The sequence below is a fragment of the Neofelis nebulosa genome, chromosome 1 (assembly GCF_028018385.1).
Source record: "Neofelis nebulosa isolate mNeoNeb1 chromosome 1, mNeoNeb1.pri, whole genome shotgun sequence".
In the NCBI taxonomy this organism is placed as follows: domain Eukaryota; kingdom Metazoa; phylum Chordata; class Mammalia; order Carnivora; family Felidae; genus Neofelis; species Neofelis nebulosa.
The window spans coordinates 105765620-105793440 of record NC_080782.1 but is presented as its reverse complement, the minus strand read 5'-3'; the positions used below and the strand labels follow the sequence as shown (position 1 = coordinate 105793440).

At 38.5% G+C, this 27821-nt stretch overlaps 1 long non-coding RNA gene across 2 annotated transcripts in view; it reads left to right on the top strand.

Moving 5' to 3' along the window:
- Positions 1-27821, top strand: part of LOC131512264 (uncharacterized) — a 258516-nt gene that overhangs the window by 158330 nt on the left and 72365 nt on the right. The window contains exon 5 of one of the 2 annotated variants that reach the window (XR_009262055.1): positions 11920-12608. The exons of the other annotated variant lie outside the window; for it this stretch is intronic. This is a non-coding gene — a long non-coding RNA (uncharacterized LOC131512264). Of the gene's footprint in view, positions 1-11919; positions 12609-27821 lie in introns of those variants that run through there. 2 annotated transcript variants of the gene reach the window in all.

Sequence of the window (27821 nt, the reverse complement as noted above, 5' to 3'; positions counted from 1 at the left end):
TGAGCTGTAACTGTTCAAGTGTGTGTGCACACACCCTCTACTTGGCATAAGAGGAGTTTATAACCTCTAGTAATGGTCTTATTGTTCCATCCATTAGAGAAAAAAATTATCAGACTTACCTTCCCTCCATTAGCAAATATAAAACTAGATGAAAGACTTGAAGCAACCTTTTTTAAGGCACAGATCTGTGATCCTTAAAAGAAGGGAAATAAACAAGATGAGCTCCATATGCATTCCGGCTTTTTCATGTGAGGGCACTTCCCAAGTGATGACACGTAGAAGAAGAACCTGCATGGAAAATAGCTCTCTTGCTGGACAAAGGAAGTAGACTGCAAAATTTATAGGGTGTTGAAACTTGCAAGGTAGGATACTAGAGTGTAGGATGCTATGTAGAGAAGAAATATCAGAAATCTGATTTTGTGTTTCTTTGAGTCTTTAGCGGACTATGCATATATAGTGAAACTCTGTCAGTTCTGGCAGAAAATAGTTACTGATGGCTTTTAGCTGAATGGATATTCTGAAGATAGCATAGGGTTGGAAAAAGTTGGAAATCCCAATATTCAGAAGGAAGATACCTCAGTGAACATATTAGGTGTTTAGTTGAGATGCCATAAAGGCCATGCATTAGGAATAAGCTACTTCAACCCTATAGGCAGGGTTACTGTATCCCTGCCCTAACAAAGCCTTCAGCAAAGCCTTATACTAATCAACTTAATGCCTCCCAGGAAAAGAAAAGTTAACTACCTTTAAGAGAAAAGAACAAGTTCTAGACTTGCAGCGATGTAGCACTCAACAGCATGCAAGTGATAACAAAATATTATTAGACAAATGAAGAAACAGGAAAATGTAAACCATAATAAGGAGAAAAACAGTCAATAAAACAGACCCAGAGATGACATAGATAGTTGAATTGTGAGACAACATTTTGAAAAACTCTTATAGATGTTAGATGATTTAAAAGAGCTTAATGAGCCAACCCAGGGAAAATCTCAGCAGAGAAACAGAAATTATAAAAATAACCAATGAAAGCACTTGTGCTAAAAAATACATCATTTACAAGGAAAAATTCACTGAGTCAGCTTATTATCTGTTTGGAAACAGCAGGAGAAAAATCACTGAATTTTATGTTTGGACACTAGAAATGATATAAATGGAAGCATAACAAAGAAAAAACTTTAAAAATGGACTTAACCACATTTAGGGCAATATCAAACAATATAACAATGTATAGTTGGACCTTTGGTAAAAGAGTATGGAGAGATTGGGAAAGGAAGATATTTGAAGATATAATATCAAAACTCTTTCAAATATCATGAAAAATACCAATCAACGGATCTAAGAATATCTGCAAACCCCAAGTAAAATAAACATAAAGAAAATAACATGTGGGTACAGCATAGTCAAGTTTCTGAAAGTCAAACATAAAGAAAATATCTACAGGAGAAAAGACATATAAAGGAGAACTATGTTCAGAAATACTGTTGACTTCATGGAAAACAGTGCATGCCAGAAGACAGTTAGTGACATCTTTAAAGTACTGAAAGAAAAAGGTCAACCTGGAATTCTCACCTCAATGAAAATATCCTTCAGAACGTAAGGTGAAATACCAACTTTAAAAACAAGCAAAAGCAGAGTTAACCAGCAATGTTAAAGGTAGTTATTCAGACCCAAGGGAAATGATATCGGGTGGAGTCACAGATGCACATGAAGATACATAGGATGCCAAAAAAGTAAATACTTGGATAACAGGAACTACTTGGTATGAGTAATTCTAAGGAATTACTTCTTTACAAGATTCCTAAAGTATATGATAGTAGCACACAGAATACAAATGGTATATGTGTATTTGCATGTTTTGAATGAAACTACCAACCCACTTAGCCAAATTGGTATTTATAGATCACTTCAGCTAAAGACTCACAACACAGGTCCTTTTTCATGGTACATAGAACATTCATCAAGCTAGATCATAGGATGAGCCGTAAAATTATTACCAATAAGTTCCAAAAAATTGAAACCTTGGTGACTAGGGTAGAATCATACTAGAAATCAACAACTAGTCATATGGGATGACTCCATTTTTCTGAAATTCTAGTGCAGCCCAAACTATTCTATGGAGGAAGAGATCAGTGCTGTTGTTGCTTCTTTGGGGGATGTGTAGGAACTGACTGGGAAGGGGCATTCAGGGAAAGTTCTCAGGAGATGGAAATATTCTCATACTGTGACCTAGGTAATGGCTATACAATATCAATAAAAAAAATACATAGTCTGGCAGAAAATATTTACAAAACATAAATCTGACAAGTTCTTACATCAAGAGTATATAAAGAATTCCTATGGTTCAATAGAAAGAAGACAAATTGCCCTATTAAAAATTGGGCAAAAGACTTGAAACAGACATTTCACAAAGGGAAATGTATGAATGGCCTGTATAAATCCGAAAAAGTCATCAGTGCAATTAGTCATCAGGGAAATGCAGAATAAAACCACAATGAGATACGACTACATACTGACCTGGTTGGCTAAAATTAAAAAGACTGATCACAGCTACTTGTGCTGAGGATGTGGAATAATAATAAATTGCTAGTGAGGAGGGTAGAATGTTGTACTACCCAAAGAAAAAGGTTTTGCAGATTAGAAAAAAAATTTTTTTACAGAGTTAAACCTGTACCTGTTCTATAAACCTCTTCAGTATTTACCCAAGATGAACGAAAGCATTTGTCCCCCCACAAAAGATTTCTTAAGGTATGTTTATTACAGATGTATTCTTAACAGCCTGTAACTGAAAACAATCTAAATGTCCATCAACGGGATAATGGACAGACAGTTGTGCTGCATTCATGTAATGTAATGCTACTCAGCAATAAAAAGGAACAAAGTACCAATATGCACAATGACATGGCTGAATCTCATATAGGTGTTGAGTAAAAGAAGCCAAACACACACCAAAAGAACAGATGGGATGACTCCATTTTTATGAAGTTCTAGTACAGCCAAAACTTCTATGGAGGAAGAGAGCAGTGCTGTTGTTGCCTCTTTGGGGGATGGGCAGGAGCTGACTGGAAAGGGGCATTCAGGGAAAGCCCTCAGGGGATGGAAATGTTCTCATATGGCAATGGTTATACAACTTATACATTTGTCAGAATTCACCAGCCTGTAAAATTAAGAATCAAAAAAATGAATTCATTTGAACTAATAATAGAAAAAAGTTAATGGCCCCAAAAGAAAAGTCTACTCTTCCCCAGAGAATGCAGCAGAAGGAAAGGGCAGTTGGCATTGTGAAGGGTGGGAAGAGAGGGAAGGGGGAATTCTCAGCACTTCCAAGCAGAAATACACAGTTTCAGCATGAAAGATACAAGATCTATGAGATTTCTTGGCCCTCAGTCACTCTAAGTTGGAGGGTGTGGTGGCACTGAATTGAGGTGTTTTGGATCAGTTACGAGGTGACTCAGAGTTCATTTCCTTTCTGATTTGTAGCTCATTTTTTAGAGTGTTGTCCAGAGCTAGTTTGGAAGTAGAATGGTAGATTGAGCACTGAGCCTTAAATTCAGCACCGTCTCTGCACTCTGAGTTAATGTCTTTGTGTGGAATTCTTAACCCCTGTAGACTTCTGCTGTGGAATAATACGAATTTTATCAGATGATACTTGTCAAGGATGTTGGGATGTAGGAATGAAAAAGTGAGGAGGAAAATACTGGTCATTATTTTATGACTATAAAAGTGCTTTCTCTCTCTCTCTCTCTCTCTCTCTCTCTGTATGTCAATGAAACTGGGCTGTTTCAGTAACTGATTCCTGTTGTTTGCCCTTATGTAAATGCCTGTTTTGTTGGTAATTCTGCAAGTGTTTGCTCAGGTAATTGTGTGAACTATTAAAGCTCTCTTTATACTCTGGTCCTTCATTCTGAAAAAGACATGCTTTTAATAAACAGCACTTTTAGGGGCGCCTGGGTGGCTCAGTTGATTAAGCATCTGACTTCAGCTCAGGTCATGATCTCATGGTTCATGGGTTTGAGCCTCACGTTGGGCTCTGTGCTGACAGTTGAGAGCCTGGAGCCTACTTCAGATTCTGTGTCTCCCTCTCTCTCTCTGCCCCTCTCCTGCCTGTGCTCTCTCCCTTTCTCTCTCCCTTTCTCTCTCTCTCTCTCTCTCTCTCTCTCTCTCTCTCTCTCTCTCTCTCTCAAAAATAAATAAACATTAAAATAAACAGCACTTTTAGAAATCTTGCAGCTCAGACTGAAGATGGGACTGTTAGTAGGATTTTATTTAGAGAGAAACAAAGTCCTTTCAGTGTGTTTTTACTTTTAGACTGTTCTAAAATTCACTTAGGGTAAAAAATCTCATTAATTAATATTTGATTAAACCAAGCTCTAAACAGGAAAGTTCCTTCATTGCTCTCCCATTAGCCTCTGGGTTTTTTCCTTCAGCTGTTACCTTGGCCTGGTGTGCCCATGGCCACCTTCTGGGCCCAGTAATGGCTGTTGTGTTCCTTTAAGGCCCACCTCCATTGAGGTGATGCTTAAACTTTGGGTGTTGATCACTCCATCTTCTATGCTTTGAAAGCTAGGCTGTGAGCACCCTGAGGGCAGGGGCTGTGCTTTATTCCTCTTAAACTCCAAGTGTAGTGTCTAGCGTACCATGCCAAATTTGTGCTGAATATATGGACAAATGTATATGAATACATGAACAAATGAGATATGAATGATAGTGAATAAATGAAGTAGCCTTCTTAATTTCTTAAAGTTCATTTAGGCTTTCAGAAAAAGGTAAGGTTTTTTTTTTTTTTATATAAAGAAAATGTACCATACAGATTTTATAAAGGAATCTCCATTTTATTTTATACAGAGCTATAATATATTTAAAGCTGTAAGTGAGCTTGTTTTTATATTTGGAATAAATCACCAAGGATGGATATATGAATACTCTTGCATATCTGAAATGAAAGAAGTACCTTCTTTACCTGTAATCTTGTGGCTATGTCCTAGCTGAGTTGTCTCAGTGACCCAACACAAGGCTGTTTTCACCAACAGGGTAAGGGGCTTGGTATAAACACACTAATCAGGCTTTTGTGATGAGGATTATCCTGTCTAATTGAGGAACATTACCTCGTATTTCATCTTCAGTTACATTCATGGTCAGCTGAGTGGCCAACATATGTTTGCCCTAATTATTTGCCCCCCAAATGACTGCCCTAATTGTTTTTCTGAGTAGAGATGGGATTCTTGGGAGATTGAATACAAATGCCGTCTGTGATTCATAAATGGATTTTTGCTAGGTAGACATTTTAAACCCCACAGACATCTTGAGGGCTTCCTGGCTGAGAAAGGGGAGCACCATGATAACTTATGGGGCATGGTGTGGAAGAGACAAGATTGCTTGGATATTGTCGAGTTAAAAAGTCTAGCACATTGTTTTGGTGACTGTCTGTATTCTTACAATTACTGTGCTTTCCTGATGAGACTCTGAGCTACACAGTGGCTGGGTCACTTTGTTTTTTCACTCTGTATCCTCCACACCTTTTGCTGAGGATGTGGAACAACTGTACATTGCTGGTGAGAAGGTAAAAATGTTGTAACTCCCAAAGAAAAGGGATTTGCAGGTTAAAAGTTTTTTTTTTCCCAATTTGTACTTTCTGAGCAGGTAATAAGTAATTGTCAAATGAATGAATTGGGATATGCATTGCAGATCAAATGCTCCTTAAAAGCAATCTCTCCATTCTGATATTTAGAAAGCTAGATGTGTAGTAATTTATCTGGGCAGTTCTTGCATCACTTACTTTCCACTTATATCGTAGTTATTTAAGTGCATACTTAATCTTACTACTAGCTTCTCACTTTCTTGTCTGGAGGAAATATTTCTAACTTACCTTTACACTTTCTACAGTGCCTACACTGTTCAGCATTCAATTAGGTCATTTGTTGAATGAATGAATCATAAGGAACCCTGTAAAACTTAAAGTGATGTTTATTGCTACTTACTTATTAACACTCAATAAATATTTTGTTGGAAAGCAAGGGATTTTATCTCCATTTGTATCAAATCAATCAAGCATGGAGTCAGTGACAAATACTCGTCTTCCTGGGCATGTGACATGTGGAGGCTCTTGAGGATGCCTTGTTTGAGTAGAATATACTGTGGGAGCACATCCTTCTGTGAGTTCCTAATTCTTTTATTCAGAATTTCTTTAGTTATATCAAGCTTCTATTAGACAAATGTGCTGGTTCTCACAGAGTGCAGACAGGTAAAAGATGCTTTTAACTACATATCAGTTTAGGTATGACCAGCAACAAGATTCTAGTTATCAGAGAATCAAATTAACTTTGTAGCCCTTGTGCTGTGGACCTTGTATCCTTGATATCTGGCCTATAATGATGAAGGTAAAAAGGTTCACTCTTTGCTCCTACCTTGGGCAACCCTTTGGCAGAGAGGTCTGTGAGCTTTCACCAACTCCTTAGACATACTTATTCACCCTGAGCTGAGGTATGTATTTCCCAACCCAAGGAAAATTTAGTGGTGTCTCATGCTTCCCTCCAGCCTCTTTTCTGAGCTAAAGTCTTGAAACACTTTATATTTGCAAGTAGGAATAAGCAACCTATCTCTCATATGCATTGAGGTTGACCCATAGGCTTTGAATCCTTTTTGTTGTGGCAATAAGAATGGGGAAAACAGCAAAATGGAATGACGGACAGAGATTAGCAGGATGTTCTATAAGCAGAACCAGAGAATCAAAGAGAAAATAGCAAGCGGAAAAATGGGGAAGATCCAGGATCTTGATATGTTCCAAAGTCCAGTGGTATGGGAAGTTTGAAGAAGGGGAAGTGAACAGAGTTGATTACCTAGAGAATGCAGAAAACAAGAAGTGAGAAAAGAAGTAATTTCATTTGTCAGGAAGGCTATTGGAGACTTTAAATTGTGCCATTTTAGGACAGGTCACATGGAAATAAGCAGTGAAGAAATGGAAGCAATGACTTTAATCCACTTATTCTAGCAAGGTAGCCAGGTTCTCTGGAAGTCACTTTTCATGTCTGTTACCTTTACTTTTCCTTTCTGTTGGCTTAGCTTGAGTTATAAAAACTTTTCATTTGAGTCAGAGCAGGAAAAGAATTTCCTGTAGCTGGGGAATTTGGGCAGAGTTGGCAAGGTAATCCCGTTGGCCATCTTCACATTCAGTTTCTTTCTCTATTTTAATAACATTGGGTGATGATGATGAGTGGTTCTGTTGTGACATTAGAACTGTTTTCACGGTTTCCACATGCTGTGAAATGAGATCTGAGTTACCAAGAGGTTACATTTATTGGAATACAGAAATGACAGTGGGAAGGGGGTAGAAAAGAGGAAGCTGTGGAAGATGGTTGAGAACACTAAGATTTGGGGGGAAGTGGTGGTGGAGGCTGAGGGCAACACATTTATCACAGAGGCAGAGATTCAGGGGCTCAGTGCTTGGTGTTGACCTCGGGTTAGACGGATGGGCTTTGTTGGTGTTCTCATAATGAAACTCAAGAGAAAAGATCCCTAGTGGTTTTGCTCCTTCTGAGTTCCTGTGCCTGGGTGTGGCTCTGGCTTAGCCTGGGACGTTTTTATAGACGTAACTAGTGTTATGTTGTTGAAGTAAGGTCTGTTTACCACTTGCCACTTACTGCTCTAAGGAATGAGGGAAGGGGGGACACCTACTGGGTCGCCTAAAGGAAAGAAAGCCTGAGTTCTGGTGCCTGTTCTGTCTGGTGTTTGCCTAATACACACACACACCTTTGCCTTTCACCAAACATCTCTACCCAGCATCTCGAATCTTAGCTTTCTTGCCTGTAAAATGGCTTTACTAATCGCCTATCTCCCAGGGTATTTGTAGGGCCAGAAGAAATGCGTTAAAAAGGAATTTAAAACCAAAAAGTTGTATTACAAATAAAATGCAGTATGACTAAGCAAGGAAAGAAGATAAATAGAAGACAGTAAAGAATTGAGTCAGGGCTAAATATTTCTTCTTATTCCCATTACCCACACTCCTATGGGGGAGGTAACTGAGACCCAGCCTCCTTTGTGGGCTCCATAATTCATTACAACCAGAATGTGAGAGTATGAGCTACAAAGCAAGAAATCAAAGCTCTCGGATTCTGTGGAAGCTTTAGTTTGTATAAAATGCCTTTCATTGGAATTAGCATATAGTTAGTACTCAGAAAATGTTTATATCATTCTCTCTTTTCAGTTCCTCTCCCTCCAGCCAAACAATGGCCTTATTAAAGCTTCTCAGCAGTAGATACATGTCAGTGAGATCAAAAGCATACACAACATTGGGCCATTTTTTAAGTAGAAAAATCACAACAACATCTACAGATTTTATCAACATATGGTCATTTAAACAGATTACTAGAGGTATCTCAGACTCCTTCTTTAAACCTCTGTAGTCTGCTTCCCCATTGTGTTTGTCTTCAGTGAAATAGACAGAACCTTCCAACTTAGGTCACACCATTGGCAGTTTTTAGTTACTGGAATCATGTGTATCATCTAGCATGCACAAGCTTTACGATGAAGATGCATAATGGAAAGACTGTTTGCTAGAGACTTGATGGCAGAATACTGTGCAGTTGATGAAAGACCTCAAAGTGTGGTTTGGCTTTAAACTATTTTGACCTGTATTATAAAAACTCCGGAAAACTTAGAAAGTGAATAAATGTAGAAAGAAAACAGCAATCACCAATGTTTTACAACCCAGATGTAACAACTATTAATATTGTGATGTGTTTTCTTCTCTTTTCCTATTTATGGATGTGCATAGATATTTACAACAGCTAGCACATTTTAGCTACCTTTTTTTCTTTACTTAGTAATATATAATGAACAGTTTCCCATAGCACAGTTTCCCATAGCACTAAAATTTATCAAAGCATTAATAGGTATAGGATACTTCATCTTATGGATATAGTTTTGTTCATTGCTACTTTTTCTTTGATCTTGTTTTTGTTTATGCTGGATTTGTAGAAGATTAATAATAGTTTCATGTATTTTTGAAATTAAATAAAGTAATACACCAGTGTATTTTCATGTTAAAAGTCTCAATTACATAAAGTTCTCCAATATATCCCAACCTCAGATGTAACTGTTACTATTTTGTATGTATCTTTCCAGACTTTTTCTATGCATTTGCATTTATGTATGTGAACATTTAGAAAATAGTTCTTTATGGCTGGTGCTTCTTTATAATTTATTTAACAAATCTTTCACTATTAATTATTTAGATAGGGTCTGATTTTTGTTGTAAAAAGTAACTCATAGCTTTGCACATAAAAGTTGAATGCTTCTGTGATCATTTCTTTGGAATAAATTTATAGAATTACTGGGTTTGAGCATATGCTCCCGTGGATATTATCTTAAGAAGATAGTATGCACTAGTATATACTTTTCATTATTACAAACCTGGAGCTTTTTTGGTGCAGAGTGAATATACCCATATGTCTAATGGACAAGAAAAAAAAAAAGAAGTAATTGGAAGTCTGGGGGAAAAGTTATAGAAGAAAACCAAGGGGCAGGCTAAAATGTAGTACTCTGAGTAATTTATTATGTGTAGGACAGTGGTTGCTTAAACTACAAAGCCAAATATTCACTGGACAGATAATTCAGGAAGGAGAAAGACTGATAATCTGAATACATGAGTAACTTATTTGTATTTAAAATTGCTATAATCACCACTCGCTTTAGCCCCGTATAGTTTTTTCTTTCATCTTGTATATTGCTTGTAGCTTAGCATTCCATTATTATTTTTTTCTTGAAAACTCATCTTGCCAGTAGGCTTATGTTTTACAGTGTTTTGTGTGTATAAAAAATAGGATGGGACACTTGTGGTCGGTTATGAGTTTGTTCAGACTGATGTCTTTTATCATAGAGTTGACTGAATTTTATTCCTTGAAAATTGAAGTTTATTCTTTTTAATAAACAAATATTGAGATACACATTTAGACACATAACAATCCCATAATATTCAGAATATTTTACCTAATATTTTAAATTTGCTAAAATCTCTTGAGAAATAATATCGTTTGCCGTAATGAGACTTACTGGATTTAAATTTTAAATACCAAGCGTGTATCATTTTTACAAAACTATTAAGTGATTTTTAAAAGTTCCGTATCAATTTACACTTCTGGCATCCTTGTATGGGAGTATAAGTCTTATTATATTTTCTACCACATCTTTTTTATTTTATTGTTAACTCTTGATAGGTGAAAATAATGTTTTAATCTGTTAATTTATGTCTCTCTCACTATTGGCTAGATTGGATATTTTTTATTAATCATTCCTTGCTGGGAAATATGCTCTTTACCAATTTTTCAGCATTTGTCTTGTTACTATCTGCATCATGCATGCAATTTTGAAGACTGTCTTTCCATTAAGCACTTTTTCTTCAATTGAAATTTTTATCGAGACAATTGTAGATTCATACACAATTGTAAGAAATAATACAGAGTAATCAATCCCTTGTACACTTCGCCCAGTTCCCTCAACCAGGGTGTCATATTGATAGAGTTCAGAAATCCCAAGATTTCCTCAGTTTTACTTGCGTTGTGTGTGTGTGTGTGTGTGTGTGTGTGTGTGTGTGTGTGTTAAATCTGACACAGCTTTGTCACCTGTGTAAATTCACATGTTGCCCTCCTCAGTCAAGATTCTGGACAATTCCCACAGGCACCACAAGGATCCCTCATGCCTCTCTTTTATAATGGCAACCACCTCCTTCCAGTGCTTCCCCCACAGACCTTTGCAGCCCCACTTCTGCCCTTCATTCCTAAACACTATCCTTTCAAAGATGTTATAAAAATAGAATCGTACAGTATGTAACACGAACACTTTGTAAAGTTGAAGAAAACGTGGATGTCCCATCCCCATGTTTTCTTTTTTTTCCTCTCGTAGCCAAGAGCAATTACCCAGCCTCCCTTGGCTTGGCTTTTCTCTTCCAAAGTTTTTGGCGTCTAGAGACCCTCTACTTTTCAAAGACTCTTCATTCTCATCTCAAGTGATTCCTGGCTGTTAGAAATAGGTTTTGAAGTATAGTAAGAGCATGGAATGGCTGAGGCCAATGTTGAGAAGGAAATGAAATGAAACCTTATCTTAAATTTTGAGAGTGAGAAACCCCCAGAGCAGTATTTCACGACTGTCATAGTTTCTTTCCATTATATGTGCCCAGAGAAAACTATAGCAGAAATCCAGAGTTCTGCCTTAGACTCAGTAACAACACAGCAAAATTGTCAGAAACTTGAAGGGAAGAAGAGACTCCTTTTTCTTTGCTATTCTGTATCAAGGCAAGAAACACCAGGGCCATAAAGATTTCCCAAATTTGCTAGTCTGCCACCATGTCCAGAATTCTGGTATCCCTTGGGCTCCACAAGTCCTATGATGGAACAGGCCCAGGGAAAGGGCTCCCTGCCTTTGATGTCCACCTTTTTCAAGGCTCTAGAGGTTTACTTCGGTATGATTGTTCTGACTTGATAAACTATTTTACCTTTGCTGGAGTTGGAGCTCTGAAATATAGTCAAGCTTCAATAAATTCATAAGAAATACTTGTAAAATGCAATTCAAATATATCTTATAGGAGAAAAATAGATATTTTGTAGGAGAAAAATAGAAAAATAGAGTGGGTATTTTCATTAGGGTATTGCTATTATAGTGGGTAGCAACTGGGCCATGGATGGAATACAGCTTATTTTTTCTAATGACATCATTTGAGCCCTCATTTGTCTGGGAAGTGAAAATCAATCCCAATTATTGCTGGATCTTTCAATTTCCTATTTTCTCTCAAGTTGTATTCAAGTCCTAGGTTTTACCTGGTACCATGGGTGCATCAGTACAGGAAATTAGGGGAGAGGATGGGGTAAGCATTGATAAGACTTAAGACCTTAAGACCTGATAATTTAAGAAATGTTTTCCCTCCTCTTGTAGGGTTATCAAGACTGACATTAATTCGAAGGTCCCTTAGAAGCCACATACACTTCTAGCAAGACTGCCTTCTGCTCTGTTTCCATGCCTGGAGGCAATGGGGGCTGGCGGTGAGTTATGGGAAGGAGGAGACCCTTCTAGCTTGCTTTCGGAAACCTCAGGATGCCTGGAAGAGACAACCAACCTGGCAGGTCTTTGTGCCCATGCCCATGCTCTGATCTCTCCCTATCAGTCATCCTTCTTCCTCCTTTTCAGCAGCACTTTATTTCAAGGATCTATTAGGAAGGAAGTAACGGAAGGAAGCTAACATGTATAGAACATATGCTGATATTAGATTTTGTTCTCTCATTTATGCCTTCAACACATCACCTGGTCCTGCCCTCTCAACCTTGACAGCATCCCCAGAATCTAGTTGCTGCTGCCCAACTCCCACCACCTCCAGGCCAAGCCACTACCACCTCCCTCCTGGATTAGTGCCTTAGCCTCCTTAATGGACTCCCTGATTCTGTCCTTGCCTTTGCAGTTTAATCACAGCATGAGAGCTAGTGTGATTCTTTTACAACAGAACTCAGACCATGTCTTGCCTTTGCTTAGGATGTGCAGAAGGTCCATCTCATTCAGCCTGAAACCCTTCTTTCCACTGGCTTACAAGGCCCTACATGATTCTCAGCTGTCTGGACAGTCTGACCTTATCCCCCACCACCCACTCCCTTCCTCAGTCTGCTCCAGCCCTTTGGTATCTTCACCGTCGTGTGAAAAAGCAAACACATTCCTGCCTCAGAACGTTTCCACCTGCTGTTCCCTCTGCCAGAAAGGCTGTTCCATCAAATACCTGTGTGACCAACTGGAGGACATTGCTAATCACTTTATATAGAAATGGAATGCTCGATAACACTTATGGGCATTTATTTACTTACTTACTTACTTGCTTACTTACTTACTTACTTACTGTCTGTCTCCTTGAAACTTGCTTCCTCTCAGGCTGTTGTCTGCACCAAGAGAGCAATGGCTATTACCATATTGTACACTGCTGTGTCCCCAACTCCTGGAAGAGGGTCTGACACAAAGTTGTCAATAAATGTTTTGGAATGAATCAATGAATGAATCTACACAGTGGTCTGGGAAGATAAATACTTTACCTTATTTTTCTGAATGAAGCCAACAGTGCTCAGAAAAATAAAGTAAGTCGTGAACACTCACACAGCTACTAGGAGGTGGAAACAAATACCCCAGGAACCTTTTCTAGTCAGAATAGAAAAGAGGCCGATATTTCCAAAATGGTCTTGCAGATAAATAATATGTTATTGCATTATCTTTCCTAACATTTGGATTAATTTATAAAGAGGTTACTTAGGAACAGGCAATGTCTTAACCTGAGGAAATGTGTTTTTGATGGAATCTCAGACGCACTGGCAGGGTCTGCTGGGTGTTGTCTTGGCGCCAGGGGACAGCTATGCTGCTGGTCCTGTGATTAGGCCATGTGCTGGCATCTTCCTAGGAACTCTGAAAGAATAGATTGTTGGCCAAGCTCACTTTAATATAAAATATGCTTTTGTGGCATTCTGGCCCTGGCTCAGTGGAACTTTTTAAAGTTTCTTTCATTCAACTTTGGAAAGAAGATTTGATGTGAGCATTTAGTAGACACCCTCTTTGCTATGGCTGATCTGCTAGTTAAGCTGTTTCTGTATAGGAAAAGGGGAATATGGTGGGTCATTTAATGTGTCTTTTGGAAATAGGAGAATTGAGGGCAAAAGTCAAGAACGGTTAAGTTCTTAGAAATGAAGAAACATTATAGATCTCTAATTTTATAGATAATTTTATAAAATGATCTAATTATAAAAGTTTTCATAAGTCTATTAAATTTTCCCTAGAAGTATAACCAAGGAATATACAGTCTGTTATTTTAATAGTTATAGATTAATAACCCCTTCCCTCTGGTATCTTTTCTTGCATAAAGAGATACTTAAATAAAGAACTCTAAACTCAGTATGTATATCCACATACACTCTTTAGAAAACTAATTGTTTATTCCACTGTAGAAAAGATGTCAAGGACAGCAATGCAATTTCAACTGACTAAATTCTACTATAGCCAATCAGTTGAAATGATGGCTAATCATCCCTAAAGTTGAAAACTGTTTTATGGTAAGAAGAAGAAGGTAAAGACATCATTGTAAAAACTGAGGGCTATGAAACCTCAGAACCTTGTCTCAAGTATATCTGTAAACATTATAAAACTGTTCTGCCATTGTTTCAGCCGTTGGCTCTCTACAGGTTTTGTTCCAGCCAGCAGCAGAAGTGGGTGGGACAAACCACGTTATTACTCCACCATTTGGGGTCAGGGCAGGTGGTGGACAGAGGTAAGGTCCTAAGTCAAAATGCAAATACCATGGTGGAGCCAAGCCAAACATTAGTTGTAGGGAGAAAATTCATCACAAACTTCACCATTATCCTCTGGGCAGTAATGTTATTAAAGTCACAGGAGAAGAGGTAGAAAAGAAGAGAATAGGTCTGTTAGTATAGTAGTTTCTTTCTCTGTCAATCTCTTTTCTTTTTCTTGCTTTTTCTTAGTTTTTCTCTCTTTTTACCATTACTCTTTCTTCCATTTCCCCACCTTGGATTTCACCCACTTGGCCCTGGCTTCCTTGGGAGGCTCTCTCTTTGAAATTTATTATCCACCTGTGGTCAGAGCCTTGCCATTAACTGTTTCCCCTTCTCTGAGTCATTCTCACCCTTTTTTATACTCTTGGAATCTCTTCCTCCAGCTGAACTCAGGAAGTTATACAGTTCTGAATGAAGAAAATTTGGGCCTGGGTGGGACTTAAGCAGGAGGTAAGGGGAAGGTCATGGGTTGAACTCCTTTGCTAATTCCTCTTCTGTCCTCTGTTCCCTTGACGTATCTGAGGCTCCAAAGTCAATTAAGTCTTTACAGAGTAGAGTGGGTGTCTTTGCAGGAAAACGGAGGAGGTAGGAAACTGCATTGAACAATGGTAGGAGAGATTGTATACAACTGGTGCAATATTAACAGTGATTTAGATCTTATTTAAACTTTTTAACTCATTGATTTTAGTTAAGTTAAATTCATTCAATTAAGTTTATTTTCATTTTCCAGTTTTGCCTCAGAGAATATTTTTAAAACAGAAAAAATAGCCTTATGTTATACTGTTACGTGAAAGTGAGGATTCTGCATTATGTATATAATTTAGCTACAAATACATTAAAAAACTCTGGCAGAGAAATAAAGCTAGAAAGAAATATATGAACCCATTAAGAGCAGCTGTGCTTGGATGGTGGGTCTAATGCTTATTTTGATTTTGTTATTGATCGGATATTTTTATTCTCATTTTGGTCTCATATCATCTGATTTTGCTCAAATGCATGTGTTTTACTTTTAGAATATAAAATACAAAGCATATTTCACTAAAATTTCCGTTCTTTTCATTTTAATTAATGACAAGAGTTACAAAAATATATATGTATTTAATTAAAATATTGTATATAAGTTGTAATTTTACTCCTTGTTTTCTTATATAAAAGCATTGTGGAGCAGTGTAAAACCAGTATTAGACCAGAATTGGGCAATTCAAACCTCAGTTCCACATGTGCCCCCAGTCATCTAGGTGACCCTGGGAGGCAGGTTCCTCTCCCTGCCCACAGTTGATCCTGAGGAGATTGGGCCAGCTGATGGCTTCTGGTCCCTTCTGCCTCTAGAATACCCTTGCAGTATCTTCCCTGGCTTTATAATTTCCTTGGTGTCTCTCCCGCCACTCTCTTCTCTAAGAGGATATGGTGACAGTGGTCCAAGGTGGTGTAGCCTTGGAAATTTTGGCAGCATATGAGAATTTTCTTTTTTAACATAAGCAACATTACATATGAGACTCAGTTTTTGTGACATTTATGCGTCTGTGGTGTGACTGTATTTTTTGCTCATGCATATAGCACCATTCTACTTCTGTTTTCCAACTCAAGAACCAAAGATATTTTAAAGTTTAGCAATATGTTCTTAAAGAAATTCTTTTTATAGCCCAGCTATAAAATAATTAACCATGAATGGAAACAGTAGTGTTATACATTCACTGCTGCTTCCAGGGAGACACTGGATGGGATTACACAGTCTTGGTGGTGGGCATATTTTCTCAACTCCTAATACAAGCCACTAGTCAGCATGGTTGAAAGAACATCCTGGTACAACCTTGATGAGGTCCTTTTGGATTTTTGATGTTCACTTGGCCTTATCTGATTAGTCCATTTGGCCACCGCTGACATATGTGGATATACACTTATTAAAAGTACAGAAGGGGCGCCTGGGTGGCGCAGTCGGTTAAGTGTCCGACTTCAGCCAGGTCACGATCTCGCGGTCCGTGAGTTCGAGCCCTGCGTCGGGCTCTGGGCCGATGGCTCGGAGCCTGGAGCCTGTTTCCGATTCTGTGTCTCCCTCTCTCTCTGCCCCTCCCCTGTTCATGCTCTGTCTCTCCCTGTCCCAAAAATAAATAAAAAACGTTGAAAAAAAAAAAGTACAGAAGTTACAAACTGTGTAATGGAAGAATGACTGGAAATGTAGAGTGAGTTGGTTTGCATTATCTGTAAGAAAAAGAGTTCCCTCCAGGGAAGACTCGGTCAGGCCAGGGATAGCAGAACAAATAAATAATAATGTTACAGATGATGGTAATAGTAGCAGCTAACACTTATCACTTACCATCTTCCTGGCATTTAAAAAAAAAATTTATTAAGGTTTTAACTCATTCACATCTGACTCTAGAAGCTGTGCTCTTAGTCACCTATTTCCTCTCTACTAGTCAGTATTTGGAAATCTCTGCAGAATCCAGATTTGAGTCAGGAGCCTGCCAAGCTTCATGGATTATGTATGCTCCTCACTTTCCATTCTCTGTTTCTGAGGCATTGGCTTGCTGTGTCTCTGCTTATAGGCCACATGGCGTCATCACCCTCCTAATCATATATTGGCTGGGTCTGTAGGTAGAGGTTTAGAAAAAAATCTAACTTGAGGCACATGTATGGGGTCCAAACTTTGAGGATAAACATTAAGGCCACTATATATATATATATATATATATACACACACACACACACACACACACACACACACACACACATATATATATGTGTGTGTGTGTATGTGTGTATATATATATATGTGTATATACATCTACATATATATATAGAATGCCTACCTAAGAGTAGGGGAACTTGGGTCTAATTTCAGATACCCTCCAAGGGAGGAGACTGTGACAAGACTCTGGTCAGAGTTTGAGGGATTGAGCCTTATAACTGCATATTTAAAAAGGTTTCCCCAGATAATTTTGGCATTCATCCTGGGTTTGAGAATTCCTAAACTAGAGCTTGGAGAATGTAGAAAATTCTAAGATAACAAAGAGTATGAATCGTCACTGTCTCGATTAGATAAGGCGATAGAGTACATTGACAGCCAAATCCTGGGGGGCAAGAGGGAAAAATCAGGATCTAGAGCTGATTTACTCTTTAACTCCTGTACTTAAAGATAGGGTGAATAGCTCCTCAATATCACGTGATTATATCCTCCCCTAATACCCTCCCATGGGTTGCTGTTGTAGTCTGATGAACTTGGAGAGGAGGCCTGAGGATCCAAGAAAGATTTCTCAGAGGAGGTGATTTTATTTATTTTTATTTTTTTATTTTTTCATATTAAATATAATTTGTCAAATTGGTTTCCATACAACACACAGTGCTCATCCCAACAGGTGCCAAGGAGGTGATTTTAGATAGAAGGCCTTTACACATTGGGTTCCTATTCACCCCCAAATCTTTGAGGATTTTAGAGCCGGAACATAAAGAAATTTATTTGGGAAAAAATTAAAACCATTCAGTAAACAGCTCATTTTATTCTATCTGATCAGGATTCTACCCGTAGACAGTGAAACTACTTCCTTCACCTCACTGCCCCACCCTAACCTGGCCTCTTTGTGTTTCCCTCTTTCTGTGTAGATCCAATCCCTTCAGTTGAGAGCATATGACTAGAAACTAAAGTAGAAATTTTACATGTCAGTATATTTCTATGTATCTTTTAAAAAAATATTTATGTATTTATTTTTGGGAGAGAGAGAGAGAGAGCACAGGCAGGGGAGGTGCAGAAGGAGGGAGACACAGAGGGTAACATAATTCCCATTTGGACTTTCAGAGTTTGTCATGTCTCCTGAACGTGTCTACCCAACTCTATTCCCACTGCACTTGGGTTAATTCAGGCCCTGTTAACTCTGGATAATAGCAGTAGTCACTTTGCAGGCTTCCCTGCAAAGTTACTCACTTCTTATCAAACATCTGGGTGTCCTCAAGCCTTTTTTTTTTTTTCCTGAGATATCATTGACATATAATATTAAATCTTTTTCGAGGTCATTGGTGTACCCATCTCCATGCAAGTTGTGGTAAGGAGTCTCAGATGGCAAAGAGATTCTAGAGTCTGAGAGCATCATCAACATCATCTGAAACATTTATTAAAGGTTTTTCTGTCTGCTAAGAATTAGTTTATAAACTTTACATGAATGAATTCTTCAAGTTCTCATAGCATCTCGCTGACACCAGTTCTGTGATTACCCCCGTTTTAGGCGCAAAGAGGCTTAGGGACTAAAAGAGTAAGTGGCTTCCTCCAGTTTTTCTAGTTAACATGTGGCAATGCTCAAATCTGTATGTAAGCCATCTGACTCCAAAGCCTGCGTTCTTCACCACCTTCGTCCCCTGGCCTTTCAGTGTAGCTCTTGATGGCAGTGAGTGGAAGAGCAAGTCCATTTGGGAGGTTTAATAGTTTTTTTTTTTTTTTTTAATTTTTTTTTTCAACGTTTTTTTATTTATTTTTGGGACAGAGAGAGACAGAGCATGAACGGGGGAGGGGCAGAGAGAGAGGGAGACACAGAATCGGAAACAGGCTCCAGGCTCCGAGCCATCAGCCCAGAGCCTGACGCGGGGCTCGAACTCACGGACCGCGAGATCGTGACCTGGCTGAAGTCGGATGCTTAACCGACTGCGCCACCCAGGCGCCCCTAGTTTTTTCAGTCCTTAATGGCTACTGCAGTTTGTCAGATTTTTCAGAAGTTAGTGTTTTGCTTCTCTTGAAGGAGTTCTGTTTGGCAGTTATTTTGAAGTCGAAGTATCTGGAACACCAATATGCTTTTTCTCTCGGAACAAGGTAACCAAGAGTAGCTGAGTTGTCAGACAAATACACAGTATATTTAAGCCACGAGATAGCTTAAATATGCCCGTTTGCCATAAAAATTAAAGAAAAACAACAATGCTCTCACAATATTAGTGAAATGAGAAAGCCAAATGTTCGATTTTATGTTTAGATGATTGTTTTAAGGGAAAGAAGGAAGAAGAAATAGAAACTTGGAGAAGATGTTAGATTTATGAATTCTTTCAGGGGTTTTGGAGGTAGATGCTCATTGTATCTAATTGCACTTAAAACTTAAAGGTTTTCCTTTCGTTTGATGCAGTTGTGCTAGTAATGTTTTGTTGTATCTAGGACTCTGAAACAACAAGAACTTTTTGTTGTTGTTTGCATCTAAAGAGAAAATGAGAGATTTTGCTGAAGTAATCAGGCAAGAGTTAGAAAGAAAAGGAGAAGAGGAAAGGACTTATAGAGAATATACGTGCTTGTTTGGTGAAGAGGGACCATTTGAGCTGTAATTAGCTTAAAAAATAGGAGTAGGTAGTGTACATGCCTTCCAAGTGAGAAGATGATTGTGAGGAAAAGATTCTGTGTGACACAGTCCCTTCTGCCACCAATAGTGGCACCATTGACTCAAATCAATATGGCAGATGAAAGGAGGAATAAACTGTGCAACCCGCTGCTGAAACCTGGTGTGCCCTGAGGGAATTTGTAATTTAACATGTTCTTTGTATTTCTCTGATGGATTAGGCACGGGCCCCTGCATGGCTCAGTTGGTTAAGCCTCGGACTTCGGCTCAGGTCATGATCTCATGGTTGGTTGGTTTGAGCCGCGTGTCGGGCTCTGTGCTGAGAGCTCAGCGCCTGGAGCCTGCTTCAGATTCTGTGTCTCCCTCTCTCTCTGACCCTCCACCACTCACACTCTGTCTCTGTCTCTCAGAAATGAATAAAAATGTTAAAAAAAATTTTTTTTAAATGGATTAGCCATGATTTTGAGAAAATGGCAGTAGAACTGTTGCATAGAACACAAAAACAAATGCATTGTGTGATTATCGTTGTTGTTTTCTACGAGGACTATTTTCCCTCCTCTTTTCTCTGTGTTTGGTGGCACTGCCAGTGGTACCTGCAGGCCCTCTTCTAAGTCTAGTTGTTCCTGATTTCTCATTATGAAGGATGTAAGGAGCGTTGCAAGAGTGGCTTCAAATAATCTGCTTTTGTTGTGGCGAGTCAAGCTCGCTGAGTTATTTACGCTCAGCACTGTTCCTCTTCTGTTTTCCTATATCTTGTTTCTTTGTTTCATGACACCATTAGTCACAGGGATTGACACATGTGTTTTAGCCACCACATCAGAAAGCTTGTCTCCTTATTATCCGTAGAGTTGAAGTTTCAGCTCAACCTTGGCTTTAGTGAGAAGGAAGTCCTGGATTGGACATTGCTAAGGGACTGGGAAATATGGCTCTTTTCAAAACATGTCACCATGTCATTAATTAAACACTAAAGTAAGTGCCTTAAACTGAATCGGTTCAAAGAGAACTCTTCTCCCCTGACTACTCCCATATAAAATAAACATGATAGGGGCGCCTGGGTGGCGCAGTCGGTTAAGCGTCCGACTTCAGCCAGGTCACGATCTTGCGGTCCGTGAGTTCGAGCCCCGCTTCAGAAATAAAAGTTTAGTCATCTGGGCTGATGGCTCGGAGCCTGGAGCCTGTTTCCGATTCTGTGTCTCCCTCTCTCTCTGCCCCTCCCCTGTTCATGCTGTCTCTCTCTGTCCCAAAAATAAATAAAAAACATTGAAAAAAAATTTACAAAAAAATAAAATAAACATGATTTAAATCTTGCTGAAAATTTCTCAGGGTGCCAATCTTAATAGTTAAAATCCGAAATAATAATATAACTTTTCTCCTATTTGTGAAAGGAGAAATAATAGACTTGAAAAATCAGATTATTTTCGCTTGCATTACCTAGCTAGTGATATCATAATACTCGATTTAAGATACTTACTGATTTTAGGTGTTTGTCGTATAAAGCTTTATAAGTCCTGCTTATGTGATTCCCTTTGAAATTAGTCCTGGAAACGATTTGTTCTTAGAAGATGCTGGAATGAGCTCTAACAGGGACATCATTCCTTAGAGGGTCTAAAATATGACTTGTCTAAAGGTCTTGGAGAAGTTATAAATACCACGGGATCCTATCTGTTTCTCCCTTTCTACTTAGAACTGTAGCTCTGAAATCTTCCAATGAAATTCTCCAGTTGCATCACCCACCTCCAATCAGTGGATGCAAAGCTCTTCCTCCTGATTTCTGAATTTGTAGGTCCCATGGGAACTGAAACTGGTGATTTCTTTCAACTGAGTAACAGTTTACAAAGGCTCCTTGTGAAATTTTGTCAAAGTAAAATTTCAGAAAATTGCCTTCAATCTTTTTCCTGGGATAGAGCTGGGAAAAAAGCGACTAGGTTCAAAGTCCTTTTGTTGGAGAAGTATTCAAACACCCTAATTCCACACTGATGTTCCTGAAAGTTTTTAATGCAAGAATCTAGAAAAATACTACACATGCACACATTTCCTACCCCACCTCCTTTTTTTGGTCAAGACAGGACTGAAGATTTTTAATCCTCAGTAGTAGTAAAGTATATTTTACTAGTGAAAGTAAGATTAATGAAGACAGTTTTTCTCTTTCCTTTTCTACTTGCAACCATCCTAGTGAGTAGGTATAGAAATAAAAGTTTAGTCACCGAGGGGTGCCTGGGTGACTGTCGGTTAAGTGTCTGACTTCAGCTCAGGTCATGATCTTGTGGTTCAAGAGTTTGTGCCCTATATAGGGCTCAGTGCTGGCAGCTCAGAGCCTGGAGCCTGCTTCAGATTCTTTGTCTCCCTCTCTCTCTCTGCCCATCCCCCCCACTTCTCAAAAATAAACATTAAAAGCATTTAAAAAAACTTTAGTCACTCATAAGAGAAAGTTTATCTTTAAAAATCTCTCCAATAATAATTATTTAATCATACTTCACTGCTTTCCACTAAATGTTCCATTTAGTATTCACTGAGAAGTCACTTAAAAAATACTTTGTGCTATGTGGGGGGACCTTCATCATAGAGTTACAGAGGTTCTGGTGGATTGGATGTATGTCCTGCTCACATACGGTACATCCAGATACAGGAACAATAGGTTGTGTTTTGGCAGGTGGCTTTTCTTTTTCAAAGAAAAGTAGAAATAACACAAGCTGAGTGTAAATTAGCAGAGATGGAAGGGTACAGAGGAAGGGCTGTATACTAAGATTCAGTATGGTTCCTAGAAATACCAGAATGATCCAACATCTCTGAACCTCTTGTTTCAGCTATAACATGCAGATGACTATTTACTGTGAAAATTAAATGAGATAGTCTATAAAAGTGTTTGGCAGACTATAACATCCTGTATAATTTCAGCATGCCTTGTAATGTCATGACTTCTTTTTTTATCTTTTTATTGAGATATAATTGGTATATAACATATTAGTTTCAAATGCATAACATAGTGATTTGATATTTGTATGAAGTATGAAATGCTACTACAATAAGTCTGATTAATATCCATCACCATACATACTTACAAATTTTATTCTATGACTTTTTCAACTTTGGTCAATACCAATATCTGTAAGAAACTGTGTGGAAAAAATAAACTTTTATGTGAATAATTATAGGTTTGTGGAATTGAAGCCTGAAATGTGGGACCATGTTTGTAAGGATAACCTACAGCAGCCATGTTGACTACCCCACTCTCTCTCCAGATGGAAGTACCAAAGACACTTCCATCCACGAGATGAGGCTGTAGCTTGACTGTGCCACTTATTATCTGTGCTATCTGAGGCTAATTACTTCTCTGAGGTTTTATTCCTTTCCAGTAGGTGTAATGATCCGTGTCTCTCAGGGTTGTTTTGTGAATTGGAAAGGACCCCAATGCATCTAAGTGTATAATGCTTGGCAGAGGGACATATTGATAACTTATACATGTAGGTCTTACTACGTATCAGGATGGTGGCTGAACACATTAAGGATGTTAACTCATTAAATCCTCACAGTATCCCAATGGTATAATAATATTTGATCTCCTTTTTATAGGTGAGAAAACAGAGGTAAAGTTTAAGTAAGTTAGTGAGCATCAGATATATAGTAAGTGTCAGAATTGAGTTTTAAATTCAGGGAAGGCTGGCTGTGTCTGTGTGCTCAAACATCACACTGCCCTATCTCTCAACAGGAAAGGTCTTTTCTATTAAGGAATCCAAGTCTTTGATTTGAATTTGTGGATTACTTGCGACTTCCTTGCATACAGGATAACTTGAATTCTACAGAAACTTCTTTGAGAAGCTTTTTTCCTCAAATAGTTTCTTATGAATGGTATAATTTTGGGGTAGTAATAAGATTCAATGGATTCAGTGTATGCATATTTTCTTTTTTTTTTTTTTTCAACGTTTTTTATTTATTTTTGGGACAGAGAGAGACAGAGCATGAACGGGGGAGGGGCAGAGAGAGAGGGAGACACAGAATCGGAAACAGGCTCCAGGCTCCGAGCCATCAGCCCAGAGCCTGACGCGGGGCTCGAACTCACGGACCGCGAGATCGTGACCTGGCTGAAGTCGGACGCTTAACCGACTGCGCCACCCAGGCGCCCCTATATTTTCAAATACTTATATTTTGTTTTTTACATATACAAACCGAGAGAAGCAAAATGTATTTGCATTACTTGCCAATACTGTGCCTATATTAGCATATTCTTAATTACCTATTTTCTTGTAAATTTCTTAAGTACTATATTATTTAATGATTTGAAATAAAAGTTAATAAGTGTTTTTGTACAGTTGCAAAAATAGATTGGTATTAGAGGAATTTGGTTGTGTGACTTTCGGCAACTCCCATAAATTTTCTGCATTTTGCTACGCTTCTAACCTGAAAAGTATTAAAAATAATCCCTCTTGTGTTTGCTGTGAGAATCAGATGAGAACACTGATGTAAATAGCCTTGGCGAGCTCTCAAGTGTGATCTAAATGCAAGGATTGTGATTGGTATCAGGAGAGTTCCAGGATTTCATGTGATTGCTCACTCAAGTGCCTGGAGAGCTAGGATGTGAAATCTGCACTTCTCACTCTGAAACCTTGGCCAGTCATCTGAGATATCACCTCATTGGCAATACATGGGGCTGAGACCACATTGCTTAAGTGAGTCCCAAGGGAGGTGTTGACTCATCGAGGAGATGGTCTCTCTGAATCAGATAAGAGCTGGCCTGGTTGCCTTCCACGGTTCCCAACTCTGAGAATTTAGAAACCTAAAACAGGAAAAGCTCTTCTGTAGCTTAACTGAGCTTGAAAGTGAGAACTTTGAGGTGATTTAGTATTAGCATTTTATGATAGAGTATTTGCAGAGGAAACCCAATGTGATCAATCCCAGTGTTTTGAGCAGGCTCCGCTTTTTCCACAGGAAATCGTTTTCATTTTAGCCGTAGGAACTGGAACTCTTTATTTCCTCATCCATATGTCTGTGTCTGGAAATGTCTTGAGTTCCTCAAGCCCACCAGATCATCCTGACCCCTCCCACTTATACCCTTGAAGCATGCTCTTACTCTTCTCTTTACCTCTAGTGTCTCAACCTTTCTCCTTCTCTTATTTGTTCTCCTTTCTTACATTCTCCCTGCCCTCATCTCCCAGTATTCCCTCCTCTGTGTCTTTTGCTGGCTTTTAATTATGTGTATCCAAACACATTGAAAATTAAAGGCAACACTTTGACCATTTTTCCTTTCAGTACCAAACTGTACCTGGGTTAGTGGGAGAGTTGGGGAAGGGAGGGATGAGCCTGTGATCAGAGACCAGCCCTTTTGTCTAGAACAAACAACTTTCTCTTTTAAACAAGGGCAGCTTCCTGCTCTGGGCCCCTTTGGAAGAGCCCTTTCCCATCATGCCTTGCCCTTTTCTCCCAGAGCAATTGTGGCTTTCCTTCTTCCACCCTTTGCGGCTGTGCCCTGGCAGTCCTTCAGTCCTTTCTGCTCCCTTCTCTTTGAGGCATCGGTGCTGGCTGCACTGCTCTCCCTGTGCCTTTCCAAATTCTTCACACTTCTGCTGCCAGTTTTGGAACGATTCATGATCTCTGCATCCAAAATATTAGTTCTAGAAAAAGATCTCCCTGGTTTCCTGGTCTCATTTGGCTGAGGTATTCACCATGCTAAGCCAGAGAGTGGGGCAGAAGCAAAGTTGAGATTGTTGCTGGCTCTTAGCCTGCTTCACTCATCAGTTGTCATGTTTCCTGAGGTTTCCCAGCCTGATGTGAAAGTCATGGTCTGAAATAAAAATGTTCTCTTTTGGTTATTCTGTTCATTTTGCATTCAAAATAAAGCAAATGTGTGCTATTATTTATTTTAAGATATTGTTGCTTTCAGCTAAAATTTGCATTAATGGTGTTTGAGAAATTCATATTCTTCATTTGGCCTTATCAAATTATTTTCTGTCATTGGTCTTTTTCACTTTCCTTTGGATACTTAATATCGTGTTGGCTCTTGGTGTGGTTAGAAAAGTTGTTTTCTCAGATTAAAGTCTGCCTTTCTTTGCTTTGCTGTGTCATTCCTAATTAAGTCCCCTTTCCCCTTACCAAGACCACCCAGAAATATTTCTCCCTCTCAGGTGTTTACAACCTTCAAAATCTTGCACATCATAAATGAAAAACAGCTGGGTATTTGAACTTTGCACGTACAAATCATTAACAGAGTCAATACAGTGTATGACTTTGATGAATGAAACTGTGTTTTTGACATGACTGTTTGCTCTGATAAATTTAAATGATTCTTGACCCACTAGTGCTATAGCCTAAACTATCAGACATCCCCTAAATGTTTTGGTACTCCCAAATGTTTTGGTACTTCCATCACATTTGCTGTAGGACCTGACAATGACGATCGATGCGTGGAATCTGTTATTCAAATTCATGAATTTCTTCTCTGCTTACTTTTTAACAAATGGAAAAGGCACTTCCACTGAAAATATTTTGGTTAAATGATAGCCTTGTAAATTTCTCATTTAAATGAAGACCTTGACATATAGGTTTCCCAGAACATCACAGTTTGTTCAGATCTAGTATGATGGGTCTATAATTAACTTCAATTGAAGAAAAGTAATAAGAGCAAGTTGACATAACTACAGAAAATGTGACAGGTAGAGAACAATAAAACCCTATCTTCACATAAAATGTAAATACATTTGTTTGAGCACCTAGGTACAGCCTTACTCTTAGTTGCCAATAACTGTTCCAAATTTACTAGGCTTTACAAACATTTCTTAGTCCTAGGGCTTCGTGTGGAAAATAATAACAAATTAATCATGCTTTTTAAAATGCTTACTATATGTCAAGTGTTGTATTAAATCCCTACATGTGTTACCTCATTTAATTCTCAGAAAAACTCATCGCAGTCGATATTAGTTTCATCCTTATTTTATATCTTTGTGCCTCTGGTTAGAGAGATTAGATAACTCGCTTAAGTTACATAGGGGATGAAGTAAGAATTTGAGTACATTCTCGTAGGCCTCCCAGCCCTCAAAAGCACTTTGCCAACCTGGAGGAAAACTCACCTTCAGGGAAGCTAATACCCTCTTGTAGCCAGTGCCATGTTACCCTGTGGCAGGTGGATTTCTCTTCCTTCTTTCTGTTCTTGTCAAAGATGTTAACCTGGCTCTTTCAGGGAAGGATGATTTTCAGGGAAGGTAAACTGGAATTTACCACTTCCCCTTTTGTTATAAAGTCTTTAATGATCATGTTCTTTTCTTTTATATCCCAGTGAGGCCCAATCAAATTTCCCCTCTAGCTGTGGGTGAAAGAAAAAGATAGGCAGAAGTCTCCAGTTTGGGGCAGCAGTTAGTCTGAGATAGGTCAGAGTCATAAAAGAGAGGAGACCAACGTAGAACGGTGAAACAACAGTGCTGTTCTTCTACAGTCTGGTTATGTCAATACTTGGGGCTGAAGGAAAGCCAAGATTTTGGTTGAGCACCCTACTTAAGTTGTTAGTGGAGTGGCTGCAGTCTATAATGTAAAAATCTAAAACACCAGATTTTTGTTCCGTAAAACTTTGAAAATTGTGTCTTGTATGGAGTTTTACAGGACCACAAGGATAGAGGAGAGGAGTGGGATCTTTAAATGGGAAAGAAACAGAGAGAATTATTGCACCAAAGTCAACTAACAATTTAAGATTGATTCAGTTGAGGGCAACAGTTATCCATTTGATTAATTTTAGCAAAAAAAGAGAGCCAGCTTAAGTAGGTTTTTCTTGGTTAATTATCTAATGTTTCAGTCTGTCTCAGGGAAATAAAGTCAGAGATTACTTACACACTGACAAAGAAAAGAGTTTTAACTTGACAAAATTCTGGTAATTTACTCATTTTCTGAACAGGTCCAGTAAATGATTTGGAAAACAGTAGAATAAACTGATGCTTTGTTACATTATCTCCCGCGTGTAAAAATTAAGGAACATTGTATTACTTTGCCTTCATTCAGTATACCATATGATCTTTTTAAATATAGAAATAGTCAAAACCTATTTTGTTTCTTTGAAAAACACTCCTAGAATGGAGCTGATTCACACACCCACAAGCCATAAGCTGAAAGTGTTGAAGAAAGTTTCATGCTAGTAAATGTCATGCCAAAACCTTTGGGTCCATAAAATTAACTACATGTTGATTAGACCATCTTTGGAAAGGTGGAAAGAAGTGTAATTGGTTGGAGCCTCTGTATTACTAACTTA